This window comes from Solanum lycopersicum, chromosome 6 (assembly GCF_036512215.1).
Source record: "Solanum lycopersicum chromosome 6, SLM_r2.1".
NCBI classification, from domain to species: Eukaryota; Viridiplantae; Streptophyta; class Magnoliopsida; order Solanales; family Solanaceae; genus Solanum; species Solanum lycopersicum.
Window position 1 is genome coordinate 4,353,504 of NC_090805.1, and position 18,372 is coordinate 4,371,875.

The following is an 18,372-nucleotide window of genomic DNA, read 5'->3' on the forward strand; positions in this document are numbered from 1 at the left end:
ACCACAGTGAAGACATAATAGATTATTTGATAAAGACATATATTTACAGTGGGGACTGTAAGGAGGACTGATGTTCAAGCTACCTAACCTCTTCCTGTTGTAGCTACTTTGGATAGTGATGTTTGGAAGTAGCTTGATCGAGCTGGTCCATTTTAGATAATCTTTCAATTCTTCTATTAGACTGACCATGTCCCTCTCCTTTTGATCAATTCTTTCAAAGGCTAAAGAAAGTCTAGTATCAATAGTGTTCAGACTCGTTTCTAGTTCTATTTGCAAGCTATTGTTCTCCCTTTTTCTTTTCCCAAATTTCTCATTCATTATGCTCAATTATTTCTTGAGTTCTAGATTTTTAGTTTCTAGAATTATCACGTTCTCCATAATAACTGATATGTAGACAGTCCTTATCTTCACTAAAATTATCTAGGTTGTTGTTCATAAATTCATTTCCAGCAGTTAACTCTATAACAAAATCGATTTAAACATCAATTAGATTTCTCAACCTTCTAATAGAATAAGTATTCAAGTTTTATTTAAGGTCTAGGAGAGTTACCTTTTCTTCATCTTCCTTGCCATCTGAGTTTTCCATGAAGGCGAATGGGCCATCAAACATGTTTGCATCATCTTGAAAAAATAATCATCTAGACATTTTGATTCTCCTAACTCACTTGAAGAGTCTCCCAGACAACAAAAGCTTTACTCACGACATTGTCAGCTGAAACTTTTCTTGCATTCTTCTCAAGTATCAAGTCCCTCCTTTCATCTTTTTCTCCTCCGGGTATTTTATACTTTTTGGTTTCAGCTTTGAACATCAGACAGTCTCTCGAAAGTGTCCGGCCTTTCCGCACTTGTGACATAAGTCACTTGCATTTGCAGAACTAGTAGGGTTCCCTCATTTTCAAAAACCTCCATGCTTTTTCACAATTTTTTAAAATATCTTGGGTAAATAGGTCGTGTCTTTCTCTTTATTAGAGATTTCACCTATAGAGGTCTTGAGAGCTAGAGACTTATCTTTCTTTACCTCTAACTTCAAAACATCTTGGTTTCTATTTATTTAATGAGTCTGAAGGTTACAAATTAGAGCATCCATATTACAACCTTCAGGTCCTTTGCTTCATTAATGACATCTACCTGCCTTGTCTGACCTCTTACTGGGATGGAAAGGTTCTCCGAAGCATAGTATCTTGTTGGTTATGGAGGAGAATCTTGTATGCATGTCATGAATAGTTTCCCCCTCCTTCATTGTGAATTTCTCATATTGGGTGGTCAGTGATAACTTTCAAATATACTTCTTGATAAGAAATATAAACGATCGTATGCAATATATTTACCCAACTATGAATTAGGGTCGATCCCACGGAGAATATGAAAGAATATTATCAATAGAAAATATTTGACTTGATACTCGTTATATAAAAATGGGAGGATTTAAATTGAAATAAAAATAAAAGCAATAAAAATAGCTTTGAACTAAGTATTTATTTATATCCAAATTAATAAAAATAACTAGGAATGTGTTTCACATAAGATCATAAAGCGGTAATCCTACTAATAGCAATTCTTTCCTAGTGTATTACATGCAAGTGATAAGCTAGGTATCTCTAATTCCTTAGTCTAACAATTAGAGAATTTCACCCCTCACCTTGGTCCGGCTGCGTGTGTATAATTTACTAACTCTTACCATTACCTCATGTAAGACATCATAATTGATGTATGATTTAGTTATTACTTTTCGCACCGATCGACACTAGCCTATTATATAGTATCATACTAAATCTATGTTGAGAACTTTTTTCTTATGAACTACCTCCTTGGTCCGCCAAGTATTAACTAGGCGAGTTCTAACGTTGGCCACCGTTAGAAAGACTTGTAAATGAAAGGATTATCAATGCATGCAAAACACTATTCAAGAATTGCTTAGTTACTAGTCATACTTTGTTAATTACCCATGGTTCCCACCAGGGGCAGACCTATTAAGGGGTGTGGGGGTGCCACACCACCCACGAACTTCGTCGAAAACTCTATATACATATAGGTTTATAGATTAAAAAGATAAATATAAATATATAGCATGTCATCCAAAGACCAAAACAGGCCCATGGTGCCACGGTAGCAGGTCGACCTAAGAACCATTGTGTCGCGGGTTTGAATCTCGGCTGCTTTACTATTTTTGGGAATTTTTGCACACGTTTTTAAGGGGGGTAAAAGGCTCCAGCACGTTATTTTTGAAATTTCGTTATTTTGGAAATTTTGGGAATTTCAGCACACGTTTTTAAGGGGAAAAAAGGCTCCAACAAGTTATTTTAAGGAAAATAGGCACATTTTTTCCTTTTTTTATATAGTTTTTATTAATTCAAATTAAATTATTAATTCTTTGAATTTTATTTTATTTGATTAAACATCAAAAAAAAGTGTTCTCTTTCCCTTCAACTTTTTGCAAACCCTTTCTTCCTCCATGTTCAACTTCTCCAATCTCCAAAGTGTTCATTGCCCCATACCGATTTTCGATCCCGGGTCACTTTGCTGCCTGCTGCCCGCCGTTTGGGTGATATTATTTTAAATTTTTTTCATCCATTTACAACCTTTTATAGATTGTAAGTTTGCAATTCTATTTTTGTAAGATTTTTCTTTATTTCTTGAGTTCTTTTAAGTTTTAATGAGTGATGACTGATTTCATATTAGATAAGAGTTTTGATTTTACTTTGATATTCTAAATTTCTAATGAACATTGTAAGACATTATTGGTTAAAAATTGTATGATATGCACCATGTTAATTTGAATTAACGATGGCTTACCCTAATAAATTTGAATTAATTGTGATTTAAATTGAAATTTAATTTTTGTAGGAAAGTGTTCTAATTTTGTGAATTGAGATGTATAAGTTTCTTTCGAAATTTAATCATTTTCAAGCAAGTTCTAGTACGAATGTCAATCCTTCTCATCTTATAGATAACCTTAATTTTGATCCACTTGAAGCAAATCCATGAAAAAGAGTACCAATCGCTCACTATAACCCCCGAATAAAGGATGAAGTGAGGAGACATTATATTCAAAAAGGGCCTTGTAAAACTAAAATGAATTCATATCCTCCAACTGAAATTGGAAAAAGAATGCCTCAACTTTGTAAAAGTTTTGTTTGAAGGTCCATATTCTAAATGGTTGGAGTATAGAGTGGAGAAAGATTTGGTCTGTTGTGTATATTGTTATTTATTCAAAGATGAATTTTTCATGGAAGTACGAGTGAGTTTTACACAAAAATGGGTTTTAGGAGTTGGAATAGGGCACTTGAAAAATTTCATAAACATATTGGTGATGTTAATAGTATTCATGACAATGTTTCAACAAGATGCTAGATTTGGCAAATCATCATCAATCAATTGATAAGCATTATCAAAAGTTAAAAAATGAGTATTGAATGCGTTTGGAAGCCTCAATTGATGTGTCAAGACTTCTTTTGCAAGATGCATTATCTTTTCGAGGTCACGATGACAGTGAATCTTCAACTAATCAAGGTTTCTTTTTAGGACTTATAATGGCATGGGGACAAACATCCGGATGTGGGAAAAGTGATATTAGAAAATGCCCCCACAAAATGATATTTTGACTTGTCCTATGATTCAAAAAGATATTGTCAATGTCTGTGCAAAAGAAACATTAAAAGCAATAATGTGGGACTTGAATGGAGATTACTTTGGTATATTAGTTGATAAGTCAAAATACATCTCTCACAAAGAACAAATGGCTCTTGTTTTGCGTTTTATTCATAAGAATGTTGAAGTAGTTGAAAGATTTATCGGTCTTGTCAATGTTAGTAATACATCGGCATGTTCATTAAAGGAAGCAAATTATTCTTTGTTTTTCGCTCACTCACTAAGTCCATCCAAAATACTTGGACAAGGTTATAATAGGGCTAGTAATATGAAAGGAGAGATAAATGGGCTCAAAACATTGATTATGAAAGATAGTCCATTGGCATATTATATACATTATTTTGCTCATCAATTGCAACTGACACTAGTGGCTATTGCTAAAAAATATTTGGATGTTGAAGACTTTTTTTCTCATGTTAGTAATGTGTTGAATGTTGTTGGAGGATCTTTCAATCGTAGAGACTTACTTCGTGATCACTAAGCCAAAAAGTTAGAGCAATTATTTGAATCCGGTGAAGTTCAAAAAGGCGAAGGATTACATAAAAAACGTGGGCTTCAAAGACCAGGTGATACTCATTGGGGATCACACTTTAAAACTTTAGATAATTTTATTATTATTTTCTCATCTATTGGTCATGTTCTTTAAGTAATTGAACTTGAAGGGTCCACATCAAGTGATAGAAATCAAGCGGAGTATCTTTTTGACAAAGATCAAAACATTTAAATTAATTTGTGTGCTTCACTTGATATTGAAAGTGTTGGCAATGTGAAATGATTTGAGTAAGATTTTATAAAAAAAAGGATCAAGATATTGTTAATACGATGGAGTTTCTTAATATTACAAAGAAAAGATTGCAAGATATGAGGAAAAATGAATGGGAATCTTTGTAAGATGATGTTTTCTCATTTTGTGATGTGCATGATATCTTGATTGCCAAGTTGGATGAGTCTTATTTTTTTGGAAATTCAAAACTTAAGTCCTTGGGTGTTAGTTATGTGTGTCACTTGCGTGTAAGTCTTTTTTGTTGTCACTGATGTGCAACTTCAAGAGCTTAATAGCTGTTTTGATGTAGTGAGTAGCGATTTGCTTCGTGGGATGGGTAGCTTGAATCCGGTCAATTCTTTCTCTAATTTTTACAAAGGTAAAATCATGACTTTACAAAGTGTTATCCAAGTGAATTTTATGATGGAAAAATTTGAGATTTGAGCTACCAACTTGATACTTTCATTATTCATATGCGAAGTGGTAATCCCAAGTTCTCCAACTTGCAAGGCATTTGTTATTTGGCGAAGGCATTGGTTGAAGCAAATCTTGCAGAGACTTATTCACTTGTTTTTTACTTGTAAAGTTGACTTTGATATTACCTGTTCCTAAGACAACTATGGAGAGAGAATTTTCATCAATGAAGCACATAAAAATGAAGTGAGGAATTGTACTGATAATCAATATTTAAATGATTGTCTATTGTATTATATAGAGTGTGATGTATTTATAAAGGTTAGTAATTATGTCATTATCGATCATTTTCATAATCTGAAAACTCCTCAAGGACAATTATAAATGAATGATGAATATTTATAATATTAATAATATTATTGAAAGTTTTAAATTTGTCAAGTTCATGTTTTTAGTGTGGAGTGTGGTTTTGTAATATCTTATTAGTTATATTTTATGATATATATCGAAAATACAAATAATTTAATTAAATATAAAATTAATTTAATCTATAAGTTTATTTGGCACCCACGAACTCAAAATTATGGATCCGCCACTAGTTCTCACAACCCTAGTTGTGATATTTAGCTACTCATTATCTCAAAAACACAATCAAAATTATTAAAACAAATATACTTGTAATGATAAAAAGTTAAGAACAATAGCTAAACTACCTTTTATTAATCATGAATACAAATAAATAATAAATGAGAAGAAAGAATAACCACAATTCTCCGGCCTTCACGGCGGCTCTTTCAAAGTTTCAAAGCTAAAAGAAAATTCAAATTGTGTCTTGTTTATTGGTTATTGTACTTCCCCAAATAATTATTTATCTCTACTATTTATAGATGTAAGAAACCCTGAACAAAGTAATTGAGTCCAAACAAATTAGGAATCTAAAACCAAAAAAAAAAGATTGGAGTTTTTTTTCTTTTTTTCCGCGTGATCAATAGTGTCGCCTCAATGAAAGATTCTGCACTGCTATTCATTGGCCAGTGCATTGAGAGAATGCCACATGGCGGTTTAAATTCTTTTGCAATTTACAAATTGCAGAAATGCATCTTATATATAAATATATTATTTTATTCACTTTAATTCATTAAGCTGTCTACTTGATTTCCTTCTTCAACCTTCCATTTTTTATTTGTTTTAGATCCTAACTAGTTTATTTTTCCATCAATTTAATCGTACTAATAAAATACACAATTTAGCACAATTCATAAAATTTATGATAAAAAGAACAAATATAAATTATGATTATGAGGTAAATGATGATAAAATGTGTATTTTGATCTCACATCAACACCACACACTTAAACTTTGTTCGTCCTCGAGCAAACTTTGAAGCTCATCTAAAAAAATTACTCTAGCAGTGTCATCACTTTGATTAATACAAATAATTAGGCCATATACAAATTTCAAAGTATCGAGGGAGATTTCTCAATCATCATGAAAGACATCCAACTAAACAACAAACCTCTAACTTCCTAACCTCAAGGAAGGACTTTGAACTCATCAAATTTAAGCTAACTCACCTACTATCTCCAAAGAAAGTTAATAACATCACCTATCTATCATGAAACAAGTACCCTCACAAAAAAAATAGTCCACACACTCAATTCAAAATATGGCTACCAACAAAAGTCTACAGATTTAAACGAGATAACTAATCATAAAATATCTGAAACGGACTAAAATTTACAAGACAAATCAACGGAAGCCTATTATCATGTCCTAAACAAAGCAACACTTTTTTTTATTTCGCTTCAACAACATGCAGGGCAAGTTCTAGAATAAGATGCAGTACATGGAATAAACAAAATCTCACCACACATAGCACGAGTATCCATCAAGGGGGGTCAATTCCACTTCTAAGAGAGACAAGATCATAACAAACTACAAAATAAAATAAGTTATATACAAAGTCACAACCATGAACCTAGATGTCAAAAGGTTTGCAATTTCACTAGTAATCAAACATTTACAAGAAAGTACTACTCAATATTATGCCCAAATAATAGGTATCACATAACACAAAAAGGGTCTTTTCTTTTCTCTAAACAAAATAATAACTAAAAAAATAAAAAATTTTCCTAAAATAGATAAATAAAAGACACTCGATTTAAAGGATTATCCTCAAGAAAAGAACCAAAAACAAAATCCAAGGAACCCATCCTAAAAAAAAACTCAATAAAAAATAAAAAATAGGAATTCATTCCTCTATCCCCACACGTAAAAAGATGGTATGTCCCCAAAGCTTTAAATAAAATATAAAACAAGGGTTAGGAAAACTCCTTGAGGCTTTTTGGTCTAGCTAGTAGCATGTTCGCTAAATTTATATCAAGGGTCGTCACCCCACACTTAAGCTCAAACATGCTCCTTTGCTTCTTTTCTTTTTCTTTTTTTTTTTTGGTACTTAGTCTTCCCCTAATCTGCAAAAAAAATGATAAATGATCAAAAATTTAAAAAAAAAAGAAGAAGAAGAAGTTACACTACTAATTGGGTTGTCTCCCAATAAGCGTTTAATTTAACGCCGCGGCATTACACTATCAATTTTACTATTTTTCTTTCCACTTTGAATATATGAATTGCACCCCTAATTTCACATCAATTTTTCTATTACGCTCAAGGGGTGGTGGTACAAAAATAAAGAACCCAAGCAAAAGATATAACATTGTGCACTTCTTGAATCCTATGTGAGGAATGTAATTCTCCGATGTTAAAACTGTCACATCCGCAGAGCACCCACTAGAAGTAACCGGCATCGGCGTCCTCGAAGAGTACTAAGACTAGCCTCTTAGCATTCGTCATTACTTTTCATAGGTTAAAAGGTGGAGAAAATTAAAACTTTTCATCTACATCTACATCGTGAGGTTTACATAGACCTCTCGCTTACACATAGTATATCCATAGGGAGTTTACATAGACTCCTCACATAAGAAGCTTACATATCATTCTACTTTTATTGCACATATACAACATACACGATATAGACTCGAATAGAGATGTCTCATATAAACCATCTAAGTCGGAATAGAACAATTAGGGCATAGCGCTTACACAAATGTATAAATGCTACTTAGGGCTTACAACTATGTCTTGAATAATAAGAGTGAAACGAATGTCATTATACTATAGCAAGTCACATAGGTAGAGTGATAAAAGGCACCATCCTCGGATCTTAAGGACATACGCACACTTGGAGAAATGATCCAAGCCTTCCTTGAAAATTGGTCACGAATCCTTCAACAACCGGAACCTAAATGTTTGGGAAAAGGGAGGAATAGAGGTTAGTACATCACTTGTACTAAGAATGGAAACATATGCACACAAAATATAGAAATTATGCTAAAAGGGACATTTGTTCAAAACCATGTCAAGTTACTTTGAAAAGCCTTATGCACAATTAAGAACACATATAAGAAAATGATTATATATTCATTAAAACAATAACATATTCAACACAAGATCAACATCATCAAGTATAATCAAGTCAACATGTTCAATAGCATCTTAGAACTATAGCCAAAGCAACTCCAATGTCATGTCATGACAATAAAGCATGTATAAGAGTTCATAACATTACAACACATACAAAACCCCTTACTCATAACCCACCATCAAGTATACAAGTACAATGACCAAGTAAATCCCCATAACCTTACTTAACCAAGCAAACAAAATAAAGGATCATAAGCAATGCCTAACATCACAAAACATAGCATCAAGAGTAGTCATCATCATATTTAGCAATATAGACCAATAGCATGTTCATACATGAAACCAACATCTTATAGTATCATCAACATGTAAAGTCAACATATGCATATCATACACTTTCTAAGAGTATAAGAACACAAGAACATCCTTCCAAGACTTCCTTCAAGGCTAACTAGTGCAATGTATAGGTAGAGTCTCATACCCCTACCTAGACGAAGCCAAACCCCTTAAATTATATTAGTTAGAGTTTACTTTATTACTTTATTTTACTTTTGGGAACACTTGTCTTAACTGACATAGACCACATGAGCTGATGTGGAATTCGGTGTCATGAAACTCTACACCGAAAGAAGGTGGACTACTTGCCAAGGTAGTACTAAAGCATGAACATAACATCTAGGTGGATCCACTATCTAGTATTCCTATGGGGGCAACATAGTTCAAGAACCCAAGATATGTACTTGGGACCCTCTTAATGACTTTGGCATTATAGTATCTAATCTCATGAGTACAATAGTGAACCTACCTTCCCTACATGAGATGGGACACTCTTCGCTACTAGTTCACTCGGTGCTAAGCTAGAGTTCCTTTTGAAATGTCTTTATTTAACAACCATAACTTAGTTTAGGTCATATGAGAATATATCCTTGTATATTGATAGTCATTAGATCAATAAAATGGCATGAGGAACCTTTCAATAAAAACCTCAATGTGATATTAGAACATTAACATCATCATATCATAGTAAGGCACACAGGTACTTCCTAACCAACCTTATATTATTACATCTTAAGTATAATATCACAATCACATAATCAAGACATTTCAATTGCATCATCATACCACACCTACTTAATCCAATTACAATACATACTTTTATTGAACTTCATCACCATGTACAAGCCATCATAATTGAAGTAAAGTTTTAGGATATCGAAGACTTATCCAAACTCCTTCAAAATCCATCACCATGGTCTTACCACCAACCAACCAATTTCATCAAAAAAAAATAGGTGTAATAACATCATTCAATAGTAATTAACACAATAGCTAGGTCAACTACATCAATACAATTCAATTCCATACTAGTTCATAACCTAGGGTTAAGGAATTAGGGTCAATTCATCATCTCTTCTGCAATACTAGGTTAAACATCAAGAACTACTAAATTTGAACAATAATACATCATAATATAATCATAATAACCAATCGAAACCATAGAAAATACAATTTAGAAGATCAAATTTGTATTAGGAAGAAACCTATATGAAATGATCTTTTTGAACACCAATTCTGTAAGAATCCTTTGGGGAAAGGAATCCCAAAGGTGAAGAGTTCTCATACCTTGTTAATTTTTGAATATTTCTGGAGAAAATCACCCTTCTTTCTGCCTTAGAACCCTTAGACTTTGGTCTTTTATGGAGTTTCCTTGGGATAGAGAAAGTAGAGAGAAGGAAGAATAATTAGGGTTTGGGAAATTGTGGGGTGTTTAGTTGAGTTTAGGCTTAGGTTTTGGTTATATAGGTAATTAACTAACCTAATTAACCACCCCATAATCACTAAATAAACCCCTAACTAAGTTATTTTTTTTTTTTTATGTTTCCTATGCAGCTAATAAGCTATGCATGATGATATGTGATGCATGCTTTGACTTCTAAGGCTTGACAGGTCCTTTTGGTCGATTTCCAGTTGATTGCCTCAACCTATCGATTGAGTAAGTTGGAGAAGAAAGTCTTAGAAGGCTACGACTCTATAAGTTTCGTGTCTTATTTATTGCATGTCTACTATTTATTTAGGTGCAAAGAGCCTTAGCAGTTCAAGCTATTATATTCCGAGCCTGCTCTCCATTTCCGCTGTTGATGTAATAGAAGCTCTTAATTCAATATATGGTCGTGAAGACATTCCCGCTGCTACAATTGGAGTTGACGGTACTAGTTTTGTTAGAGTAAGAGCTCTTGCTGCAATAACCAGTGCTAGTTACTTGGCTGTTGGAGGAGAAACCACTCTTAGAAATGTTCACGTAGAAGCTCCCCTTTCATCTGCAGGCATAGACTTCTTTGGATCTTACCTGCTTCAGAGGTTAATCAATAGAGAATCCTAGCCACTATTGTTTTCTTCTTTTATCTTCTTTGTCTGAAAATAGGTTTGATTTGCTTCACCTATGATAATTTCTACCAATTCTTCTTTTATTCATCAAAGCATGAACCAATTAAAACTTAAAAGGAAACTGCAGGCCTAACCTACGAGACCCCAACATACGGGTCATAGGTCAGTCAACGGACTCACCCCCAACTGTCCTGCACAAGCGTCATTTTGGTCAGAGAGTTGTCATGTGGCCACTTTTGGAAAAGGGGCTAAGTTTTGGTTGACGGAGGCATCAACGCCCCGTCTATTAGCCCACACTTTGGTGCACACTATTTATAGATGTTATAAACCCTAAATAAAAATTATGTCTAAAAAATTAGGAATTCAATACCAAAAAGAATTGAGTCATTTTTAATTATTATTTTTTGAATGAATATTGCCACCTCAATGAAAGATTTTGCACCGCCATTCATTGGAAAGTGCATTGAGAGAACGCCATGTGGCAGCTTAAATTCTTTTGCAATTCGCAAATTGCAGCAAATCATATTACGTATAAATATATTATTTTATTCACTTTAATCCATTAATCTGTCTACTTGATTTCCTTCCTCAACCCTCCATTTTTAATTTGTTTTAGCTCCTATCTTGTTCACTTTTCCACCAATTTAATCATATAAATAAAATACACAATTTAGCACAATTCATAAAATTTATGCTCAAATATAAATTATAAATATGAGTTAAATAATGATTAAAAATGTGTATTTTGACCTCACATCAGTCAGCATATCCTCCTTTGATTCTTTCACCTGCTCATTGTGCCTTCATTATCTATTTTCAAACAATCCCAAATTTATATTGCCAACTTTCAAAACAGAGCGGTTGTATTCTTGAACCCCTATGCCACACACTAGAACCTTCTTATCTTTATATATTATTTTTGATCTTCTTTTTGTCCGCCTCGTTGTATAGTTGACGAGTCTTGGGAACAACTTTTGTAATTTCTCCCTCCTTCACTTCTGTTGTTGGATGAAATGTCCATCCAACACAATGTCCCACATCCCGTTGTCTTCATCCATTAGAAGTCATGCATCCTTGTTTTCCACCACAATAGAACTGGCCATTGAAACATGGTGTCCTTGTTGATTATTGTCCTTTTTCTAAGTTCAGTCGAGAAGCCATCTTCCTACAGGAGTCTCTCTCTTGGTGTTAACCATATAGAAAGAATATGTGCATCCACTATCAGTCAAAGGACCAAGTCCCTTGACATATGACACGTCTAGAACAGTAAAGAAGAATAAACAATATGGAGAACACGATACAAGCAGTTTACAAGTAAACCTCCTTGCTCAAGGGAGTAAAACCACAACCTATCATAAAAGATTTTCAATTATTTCCACTAATATCTTCATGGAAAAGTGAAACACAGTTACAACCTAAGTGAGAAGAAACTATTAATCTCACAACTAAGTAATAACTCTATTACTTTTGGAGACTAAGTAAATGTCACACTGTCCACTAAGCTATCAGCCCTAGATAACTTAGATTTGAACTAAGGATATACCATACTTCCCACTAAATTAGTTCACCTTAACTGATTTAGACTTCTACAAACGAAACAAATTATCTGAATCCTTTATAGATGAGGAGTAGATTTACAATATAAGCACGGAAGATATAATCCACAGCTTGCAGCTCTATCAGGGGATGTTGCTCTTGAGGATGATTCTTCACCAAGAAGATCTTTGCTTGTATACTTGAGAATTTTCAAGATTCAAAAACCAAAGTTGTGTATATTGGCCATAACCTTCATGAAGAATAGACACAACCTCCGAGGCCCTGCCATTGGTTGATATTTCTGCCACAATTAGAAACCATAGACAAACCAATTGTACTTTTTACAGCCTAGCATTTGTATGTATATTGAAAAAGGATCCGGTCTCTTGGTTTGTCAAATCATCAAAATTACAAATAACACTTGTGCAACTATACTTTAGCCCAATAGAACACAAAGTACTCCCTTTATATCTAATTTGGAATTTTTAGCATTAGGAACATATGCATAGCGCACCAAACCAAATACTTTCAAGTGTCTTGCAGACGGCTTGATTCCTTTCATGCTTCAAATGGTTTTATGTCTTAGACCGCTCTAGTTGGTAATTTTTTTAGCAAATAGACAAAGGTATTGACTATAAAAGTATTTAGGCATCTTCTTTTTCTACCAACATGCATGTTGCCATCTACACCACTATTTTGTTCTTCCTCTTAAAAACCTCGTTTTGTTATGGAGTGTAGCTAACAAAAAATTGTTGTTCGATACCCAAATACTTACAATACTTGTTGAACCAGTACGGCGTATATTCAGTTCCATTAACTAATCTGATATACTTCAAATGGAAGCCACTCTCCCTTCTTACTATAGCTTTGAATTTTTTGAAACCAGAAAACACTTGAGATTTGCTAGTGAGAAAGTAGACCCATATAGTTCTAGTTAAAGAGAACAAAATACTTGTTTCCATTCAAAGAAGTTGTCCTCATTGGTCCACATAAATCAGGATGAACCAACTCTAGGTTATCCTTATTCCTCCAAAGACTTCCTTTGGGAAAGGATTGTCTCTGAATTTTACCAAATTAACATGACTTACAAACATATCTACACATGTCAATTTTGAGTACTTCAAGAACCATATCCTTTGATTCCATATACACCGGTGAGCTAAGGTTATAATAACTTAATCTTTTTGAAAGAGTAAGTATCAACAAAAATAACATCAAATTTGAAAGGAATTGTCAATCATGTTAACTTTAGATACTTCATATCGTTCATGATTATAAATGACTCATTGTTTGTCCTTGAAATTATGAGAATACATTTTATAAGCAACTGATAGCACTCAACAAGTTTTGAATTAAATTTGGCACATAGAGAACACCATTAATAATTTTCATACCTTCATCATTAGGAAATTTTACTGGCCCTTTACTGTGTGCTTCCACCAATGCACCATTTCCAAGCTTCACTTAAGTTATATCAGATCTATCAAAGGTACATATATTCATCAACTGGTATGTGCCTTATGCACATGCTCTCAACATACCACTTACATTGATCAACATGTGATGTGTTCGAGGTAATGAAAAACTCCTGTAATTTTCAAACTTGGTTATCATGTGAAATTCACTCAATGGGAAGAAAAGACACTTTGATTTTTCCTTTGCCTACAGAACTTTTCCATATGTCCATAATTCTTACAATATCTACATTGAATTGGATATCTCTTTGACTTTTGCGAATAATTCTTCTCTAAGTGGTTTGTCTTCTTACAAATGTCAGAAAGTAGAAAATTTCCTTTCACCGATGAACCACCTTAGTTTACATTAGATTTTACCTCTCTCGATTTATCATACCAGACTTTTTTCCGTTCCTTTTTATACTGATTTATTCCTTGCTTGAAAGGCAATTGTACCCTCACTTTTCATAGTTACCCGTTTCTCTTGGACTTGCAATTTGGAGATCAGTTTGGCTATTATAAGAGTAATCAAGTCACAAGACTTCAATACTTGAGACTTCTTTATTCAAAATTGTTTGGAAACTAACCAATATCTTTTCTATAACTTTCGGATCTATAAAGATTTCACCAAGTATTCTTATCTTGTAAGAGAATTCTTTAACACTGTCTTAATCTTTCATCTTCAAAAGCTCAAACTCTTTCTTCAAAGCTAAGAGTGTAACATATTTTACGATAATGTTGCCTTCAAACTCCTCCTTTAACTTATCTCAGTCACCTATGTTTGTTTCACGAGTCATAATCCTCCTAAATATCATGTACATAAGAATTGATTGTATGCACATGAAATCTCTTGGAGATCTAGTCTCCAACTCATCATACCACATAATTTCATTGAGAGTGGTATTGACTCTCAGTGGTTGGAAAGCAAGTACTCAAAGCTTAACAACTTCCTATAAGTTGAGAGACTTTAGATAAGCCTTAATTTTGATGACAAAAATGTGATAATTCTCTCCGATAAAAATTGGACGACCTATCATTTGTTGATTTTCAGGTGTCATGAATTTTTTCAACAAGTAAATTCAAGAAAAAATAGAGAGTAAATGAGCCAAATAAACAAAAATTGATTTAGATAATTCAGGAAATAATCTATAATACCATGTCACAAAGAAAAAGAAGAAGAACTTCAAGTGGTGTACACAATCTGAAATCGCGACTGTAAATTGCTACAAAAATCTAAAAGTGAAGAAGAAGAAGAAGAAGAAGAAGGTAAAGTTTTATTGAGATCAATATATTTATCTAGATGTTTCATTACATTAGGTCTATTTATAAATAAAGTATGAGAGTTACAACCACAGAAGAAGTGAAATTTCTTACACCAAACTATGTACATATGAGGCTCATTAATCACCACTCATTTCAAATCAAAAGACTTATCTATTACAGAATATCTACAATTTATGAGTTTCTATAAAAATCATAATTTCCTAAGAAGTGACCCTCCAAAGTACCAAAATCTGCAAATGGTTCATTGCTCCACAGCCCTGAGTTAAGTTACTTCAAGTCAATTCTACTTGAGTTTCACCATCTCCAAAAGAAAATATCTTGTTTAACACAATTTCTCACAAGAAATAATGAAATGGTTTATCTACTATATAGATAACACTTCATGAGTTTCAGTAGATGTAACAGACAAGAAGAAAATACCAAGAAATTAAAGGAAAAGAAGGGAATGGTAGTTTAATTCTTGATTTTTCTTGACTCTCCAAGTCTATTAGTACAACTATACGTCCTCAATTTATTTCCAACCATAACTAGATCCATTCCATTGAATGGAAAAGATTTCTCAAGATTACCAGTTACTTGCAGTGTGTGGTTGGTAGTGTCTAAATCCATGTAAAGTCTACCATCTATTCAAACAAGAGAGGATTGTATGATTGTTCCTTCCAGAAATATGACATGGGTTAGATTTAGGACTTCTTTTTATAACCTCCATTTTGAGATGTATTGTTTTGTTTCTAATTGTATAACTGTCCTCCTCTACCCCATCATTTTTATTTTCCACGGTAATGACTTCCACACCCTCGTCCCTGTGAATTTTGGGTCACAAGATCATGGTTGGATCAATCAAAGTTGGTGCATCTTGATTGTCTCCATTTCTCTAAGTTCGTCGCCCTAAGAGCATTAACAAATTGTAAAAATGTGGAATAATTGTTATTTAACATAACAATTTGAAGGGTCTTATATTTTCTTCCAAGACCTCTAGCAAAATTAAAATATTTGCTATAGCCATCGGCATATCACAAATTCCTTTATATATTCATTTTCAAATTTTGCTCCTAACGTCACTTTCTAAAGTTGTTGCTTCAATTGAAACTATTTATCCTTGTTTCCTAGTATATAAGTATCTCAAGATAAGGTCATATATGTTTTTTCGTGGCCCTACGATGAGGAACATTGATTCTTCTATCATTGTTCCATAAATCCAACTCCATACTAGAACTTCATGTTCTTCCCAGGAAGTGAACTTGTGGATGGAAATTTGTTCAACTTTCTTGTCTAATATGTTCGTGGATGGGGATAGGGGGTTTCTCCTTTGATGATTTCATCAATCTTCAAGTTTTGCATTAATTTGAAGATTTGTATCTTCCAAACTAAGTGATTTGACGACTTCAACTTAATAGAACAAATTGCTATAAATTGATTAAGGGTGAAAGTCTAAGGTAGTATTATTTGAGGATGAGGCTATGTCTAGAGTTTAGAGAGATATAGATTTATGATCATGTTAGCCAATCTTGAGTTACTGATTCCATGAATAAAATCATAACACAAGAACTGCAAAATTATTTTAAGTATTGCTTGAATGTTCATATGCTACAACAGGTAATGTACACACAACTATAAGAAGAGTCCTTCATGAGCTTTGTCTTTATCTATACAAGATAGGTATATAATAACTCTTCCAGTGAGTTATTGTGTCAGCTAAGGATTCACGACCAAGGATAGTCAACAGTTATGAAGAGTCACACTATGCAAAAATTTGGTATATCCAAGCAAGCTGAGTTTTTCATCACTTCTTATCCAATCTCTAAGAAGGGAATGAATAGTTGGGTCAACATTCAACTCCTGCATAGTTGTGAATTAAACTCATAATTTCTTCAAACTATAATTCGTTTAATACTGATTTCCCTCTTGCTCAAAATGTTGAAATGTCACTGCTGCAATCTTCTCTCATTCCTTGAGGGACATCATTTGATATGTGTTGGTTGATCCGCATAAAACTCTTTAGAATCCAATTTTATTAATCATTGTATCGTATTAGTATATGGGTTACTTATCTAGCATTGATTGTATCGAACATTTTTGCACTCACACAACAAGTGCCAGTACATTTTTGCAGTACCCACCTGTAGCGTTGGTTCAGAAGGGTCAATTACTTATTTATAGTACAACAATAAATTTAAAACATTTTTTGATAACTTGATAAATTTTAATTCAAATCAAGAACCAAATGAGAATAATTCTGACTTAAATTTTGTATAATACTTCATTTTATTTAGATTTTTGAATCGTAAAGTAGCTTGTTTCTATAAGTTCACACACGATAATCATTTAAGTAGATGAGAAAATGCTATGAAAAATTGAATGTGAACGTACCTTCATCCATACTTGTTCAAGAGTTGTAGAAATCACATTTAATCTTAGCAGAAATCATTTTTGATGTAGATACTGACATAACTCAAAAAAGTAAGAACCCTAGAGCCTTCTCGCGTATCCTACCACCGAAAGATGTCAGACTGATGAAGTAACAAGCAAATTTATTGGTAGGCGAGACTCTTACACAAACTTCAACCTAGGGACTTCTCCTTAAAAAACTATTTCCTTAGGGACTCTTAATTTATAGTTTCCTTCCATCAAGGAAACTTCCACTTATACATAATAAAATTATTATTTCAATATAATTTATTACTAAAAGTGAGAAAAAATTGAGAGTTGAATTACGAGTTTACCTCTATAGTTATAAATTAAAATGTTATAAAATATTTAACTATTTAAATATTAAATTGTATTATTTGATAAAAATGCTAGTGACTTTTGAAGTATTATGTTTTATGATAAATAAAGAAATTGAATAATTTAAAAGAATGCAAATTTACATGGTTTGTTAGCTTTAATATTTTTTTTCCTATTCTTCATTTATTTATTATTATTTCCTTTGTTTTCTTTAAATATTCACATTCATAACTTTTATCTAATTACCTATTCAATTTTTATTTCTTAATGTCCACAGTCATCATCTTTTCATATTTATAATCTCTAAATAATTAATCTAAACTTTAGTATATCTTTTGGTTTTCCTTCATATCTATCTACATAAATTCAATTTTTTTATTTCATGAAACTATTTTCAAGGTTATCATTTTATTCTTTAACTAAAGTATACGAATAAGACTCTTGAATTTTGATAAAATATGGGAGAAGGAGTTGATAAGAACTTCAAAGTAATGTACTTAACTTTGTATTTATTATTTCATCTATTTTACTATTGAATGTGCCTTTTATAGAACAACCTTGTGAAAACGTCATTCATGAACATAAGGTCATGATTTATGATCTCAATTATCACAATAATATGGACATTAATAACCTATTCGATGGGTGAAAATGATACATGTTCAGAGATCCAGAGCTTAG